Here is a 6,000-nt window from a genome sequence, read left to right as displayed (position 1 = left end):
ATTAAAGCACTTTAAGAAATAAACAAGAGTTTGACATATCCCTGGGCCCTATTCAAGATAGAACACTTGAAAATAGGACACAAACTGGAAATGCCTTTGAAATTCCCCATTATGAGTTGGAGTCTATCAGATCCGCCAAGTCAGAAAGTCAGATAGGCTTGGAAGTAGCTGCCCATCATAAATAAAAATGGCACATCAAGGAATGAACCTAAGCAGGATCAAACGGCCCAAGTTCTGCCCATGAGTGTATACCTTCAGACCCTGTGTCATCCACTGGAGTTGCACCAGTGTCTTTCCATCTTCTTGCACTTAAAGCCATATGGGGGTTTCTATGCAACCAGCTGAAAGAAGAGGAAGCAGCTGTACTTGATTTATAGTAGTTCAGCTTTGGTAGGAGAGCACAAACTGAAAATGGTCAGTGACTACAGATCCTCATTCAGCAGTGGCCCTTAAAAAGAGTCAGGATTGATAATTTCCCAAATGGGCTGAGCTATGAACAGTTAACCCAGTCATCTATTTTTGTGGAATGAGAAACAGTATCATGTCAAGGGCATAGGAGGAAAAGAACTGGAAGATTGGAGACATCTTCCAGACAGAAGCATGTGTGTGGTCATATGGAAGTGGGTACGAAATGATATTTTTGTTGCACATTAACCCCATTATGAAAGTATAGATCATAGAAAAGACACTGAACCATTAAATAGACAATGTGAGTTAGCCTTTGTCATCAGCCACCCCACAACGGGCATGATGGGTACGTGAATGAGGTGGCCACGGTGACAGGGTCTCAGGCTATAAATAGGTCCAGCAAGATAAACTCCCACTTACCAAGGCAGATCTATTGACACCTCTGAGTTTCTCCTTGGCCTAAACACCAATGCATAAACACCCATTGTGGCACTATTCCTCAAGGAGATTGACTACTTGGTGGGAAATTAATTCACTGGGTAACTTCTGTCCTGAAAACAGAGCTACTCATCCTCACAGGTATGGTCAATGCTTGTTTTTGGGTATGGGCTCACTTCTACTCACAAAGCCATAGCCAGCATCATTATCTAGAGGCTTAGAGTATGCTTGTGGATCACACTCTATAAGCTTTCTAAACACATATCAACAGATGGGGGACCGACATGAAACAAAGACAGTGAAGGAGATGATGGAGTGGTCCAGGACTGGGTGCCATTCTCCAGAACATAGTGTACTTATGAAAACAAAGATCTCTCTATAGGGTGCCCTGTCCCCTATAGGAAGGATACATGCGTTCAGAAACCAAAAGATGGAAGCAATGGATAGCTCTACTTACCAACACTCCTTATGATTTCATGGGAGGAATTTCTATTCCTGTATCTCTAGGCTCTGTAGGGTTGAAGGTCCTGGTCTCCAAACAGATACACTCTTGCCAGGGGACACAGATAAGAATCCTACTGAACTAAAAGTTACATCTGCTACCTGAGCACTTTGGACTTCTTCCTTCCAGGGAACAGCAGGCAATGAACGTAGTCACCATACTGGCAGGGGTAATTAACCAGAAGCAGGAGGAGATAACGCTCCTTATACACAAGATGGGACTGAGGAGAAATACCCGTGGAACCCAGGTGATACATTGGGCACCTCCTGGTACTTCCTTGTTTCATTATAACTGTGAATGGATATGTGCAGCATTGTAGATGTGGAAGTAAAATGGCTATCAAAGCTTCAGAGCCCTCAGAGATAAAAGTGTGAGTTATACCACCAGACGAGCCATCTAAACCTGCTGAAGTGATAGCTGAGGGTAAGGGAAATACAGAGAGTGGAGAAGGGAGGGAATGAGTGTCAGTGATGACCTGTGATCATCCACAGCAAAGGAGCCTCTAGTTAATCAGATTCACTTTGTTTTTCTGAGTTTTTAACTCAGATAAGAGGGCCACAGAAGGCACATGGAGGAGCCTCCTCCCAACACCCACATAAAAATGTAGATCTGAACAGTGCAATGGGAGGAATGTGGCAGCCATAAAAATGTGCACTGTCCTCTGACCACAGACAGCAAAACTGACTAAGGGCCTCTGCAGCTGGATGTTGAAATCCATTGCTAAGATGTCCTGAGATCACACCTCTCTTGGGCTGATTCTAGCCAGTGACAGACAGTGGCAGACAGTGGCATAAGAGTACTGAGGACTTCTACATATCAATGTTTTAAAAACTCAATAGAATAATAGATTAGGGAGATAATAAGGCACTTATTAAGAAGAGAAAATAAATAACATGTAAAACTACTCAATCGTTAATAATCAGCGTTCTCAAACAGAGAAAACACTATGCCATTTAACAATAACTGAACTGACTGATAATATACTAATTATAATAAGGATGAAGAGGAGGAGAAGAAGAAGTAGTCATATCACAGTTTCAAATGTTGGTTAGGGTGTGAGGAAATAGAAACTCATATGCTGGTGGTATAAGTTGATCCAAGTATTTGGAAGAGCAATATGACAAAACCTGGTGCAAAGATATCTAATTCCTAAAACCTAGTGCTTCAACCACGGTTCAGCTGAATACCCAGGATACATGAAACAGAAAGCAATTCAAAACATGAATAGGGGCATATAACATTTTCAGAGAGTATAAAGAAAGAGACTCTGGGCACGGCTTTTGAGAATGACTCCTAGGCAGTGCCTCTTATCTGGCTCACCAGGGATGCTGCTGTCCCTGCCACAATGAGTTCAGTGGAGAATCAGGATGTGGCCCAATGAAATATACTACCAGATAGCTATTATCCCAGGAGCATGATGTTGTCACCACAGTGTCAGCCCCAGGGCCACAACACATCCGCTAGTTTATAGGCAAAATAATGTGCTCTGCACCCTGCCCGTGGGTGGGACAGTGGAAAATAGGACATTGTCTAATGCTGGAAAAAAAAATAAGTAAAACATGTCTGTGCCTACTTGTTAGCAGAGCAGCCCAGCCTTCACCTCATTTATTTTTCCTTCCAAATCTCAACCTGACGATCCAACTGGGAAATCTAATACAAATCTACAACTACAGACAGAAGTGAGTATATTACTTTCCAGGTATTGTGAGATGGCCAAGTAAACAAGAGAACTTTGAAATGGAAGGTAAGCTCCAACCTAACTAAATCCACCTCATTCAACAATTTTACTTCTAAGCACACAACCCAGAGTACTGTTTATGCACAAGGAAAGTTCTGCTGTTTTGGATGGCTAATAATTTCATGTTTTGGATATTTATCATAGGATGTTAAGGGTCCTTTGCCTCCTAGTACCAATTTCCAGCAGTATCCCTCAGCTACCATGATGAACAAACTGAACATACACACTCTCAAACGCCTCTGAGGAACACAGTTGCAATAATCCAGGTGTGAACTTTTTCCATTAAGGATTTCCATCATATTTACCCCTGGAGATTCACAGCATCATCAATTAAAGTGAAAAATTAGAGAGATTAATTGTCCATCAATAATGGAAAAAATAGACACATTCAGCTGTATAACTTTAAGCAATTAAAATGAATAAGTCATCTGTGTGTATCAATAAGAATACTCCTTGAACAGATAATATTTTGAGGAAAAAAACAAGGTTGTAAAACAGTTGCTATTAGGTTGGTACAAAAGTAATTGTGGTTTTGCTGTTAAAAGTAATGCTTGTTTTTGAGTGTGGGATTATTTCTACTCACAAAGCCATAGCCAGCATCACTACCTGGAGGCTTAGGAGTGCTTGTGGATTAACACTGAAGTAAATATAGCTTCAAGATATCTGGACAAAATTAGCCTTTTAAGACAGTATGGGTCCTATCTGCAGAACAGAAAAGCCTCTCACTACATTTTTTTGAAACCAAATAAATATAAATTGTTTATATTTATTATATATTGTATGGTGTTTTGAAATATTGTGGAATGGCTAAATTAAGCTGATTAACATATGCATTACCTCATGTACTTATTTTTGGTAGCAAGAACATTTAAATTCTTTCTCATCAATTAAAAAATAGCGTATTATTACTAACTACAGTCATCAGTTGTACAATAAATCTTTTGAACTTATTCATTCTATCTAACTGAAATTTTTTATCATTTGATCAACATTTGCTCAATGAACCCCCCCACCACCCTGGAAAACCAATATTCTATTCTCTGCTTTTATGAGTTCACTTTTTAGATTCCAAATATAAGTAGGATCATGTGGTGTTAATATTCTGCCCTCCAGGTTTATAATGCCCTCCAGTTTCATCCATGTTGATGCAAATGACAAGATTTTCTTCTTTCGTAAGGCTGAATAGAATTCCATTGCGTATATGCCATATTTTCTTTATCCATTCATTGGTTGTGGGACACTGAGATTGATTCTGTATCTTAGCTATGCATATAGTGCAGCAACAACATGAAAATACATCTATCTCTTTAACATACTTATTTCCTTTTGGACATATACCCAAAAGCGAGATGCTGGATTATATGGTAGTTCTATTTTTATTTTTTTGAGGAATCTCCATACTATTTTCCATAATGGCTGTTATTAATAACTTACATTCTCACCAATACTGGGCAAGGGTTTCCTTTTCTGCACATCATTCTCAATACTTATCTTTCATCCTTTTTATATCAGCCATCCTAACAAGTGTGAGAGAATATCTCATTATGGTTTTAATTTGCATTTTCCTGATGATTAGTGGTGTTACCCATTTTAAAAAGTATATCTGTCATCTGCTTGTTGTCTTCTTTTGAGAAATGTCTATTCAGGTCTTTGCCTATTTTTAAAATCAGGTTTTTGGTTTTTTTGTTTTTTTTTTTGGTAATGAATGGTATGAATTTCTTATACATTCTAGGTATTAACCCCATATCATGTTTGTGGTTCGAGCCCAGTGTGGTAGCTCATGCCTATAATCCCAGCATTTTGGAAGGCCAAGATGTGAGGATTACTTGACCCCAAGAGTTCAAGGCTGCAGGGAGCTATGATTGTATCACTGTACTCTAGATTAAATGACAGAGTAAATTGTGTCTCAATTTTTTTAAAAAAGAAGATAAATGGTTTTCAAATATTTTCATCCATTATATAGGTTGTTGCTTCATTCTATTGGTTGTGTACTTTGCCATGCAGAAGCTTTTTAGTGTGATTCAATCCCACTTGTCAATTTTTGTTCTTGTTGCTTATATTTTAGAGATCGTATTAAAAAAAAATTGCCCAGACCAAAATCATGGAGCTTTCTCCCTATGTTTTCTTCTAATTGTTTTACAGATTCAGGTCTTAGATGTAAGTGTTTAAGCCACTTTGAGTCAATATTTGTATATGGTGTGGAATATAAGTGCTTCATATTCTTCTGCATGTGAATATCCAGTTTCCCAACACAATTTATTGAAGAGATTGTCCTTTCCCATTGTGTATTCTTTGCATCTTTGTGAAAAATACATTAACCACAGATGCATAAATTTGTTTCTGTGCTACCAATTATGTTCTGTTGGTATGTGTTTCTGGTTTTACGGCAGTACCACAGCAGTACCATGCTGTTTTGATTGCTATACATTTGAATTAGATTTTGAAATCAGAGACTGTGATGCCTCCAATTTTGTTCTTTTTGCTCAAGATTATTTTTGTTATTTGTGGTCCTTTGTGGTTTGACATTGATTTTATGATTGCTTTTTCTATTTCTGTAAAAAATGACTTTGGAATCCTAATAGGGTTTGCATTAAATTTGTAGATTACTTTGGCTAATTTAATAATGCTCGAATGAGCATTTTAATAATACTAACCCTTCCAATCCATGAACATAGGATACTTCTTTTCAGGTATTTTCTGTCTTCTTTAATTTCTTTCATCAGCATTTTGTAGTTTTTAGTGTACAAGTCTTTTATTTCCTTGGCTAAATTTATCCGAAGTATTTTATTTTATTTTGTAGCTACTACTGCAGATGGCATTGCTCTCTTGATTTTTTTTTTCAGACAGTCATCGTTAGTGTATAGAAATGACACTGATTTTTCTTTGTTGATTGTATTTTTTGAAATTTTACTCA

Source organism: Callithrix jacchus, chromosome 14, assembly GCF_049354715.1.
Source record: "Callithrix jacchus isolate 240 chromosome 14, calJac240_pri, whole genome shotgun sequence".
Lineage (NCBI taxonomy): Eukaryota > Metazoa > Chordata > Mammalia > Primates > Cebidae > Callithrix > Callithrix jacchus.
Note: the sequence above shows the minus strand (reverse complement) of the source record.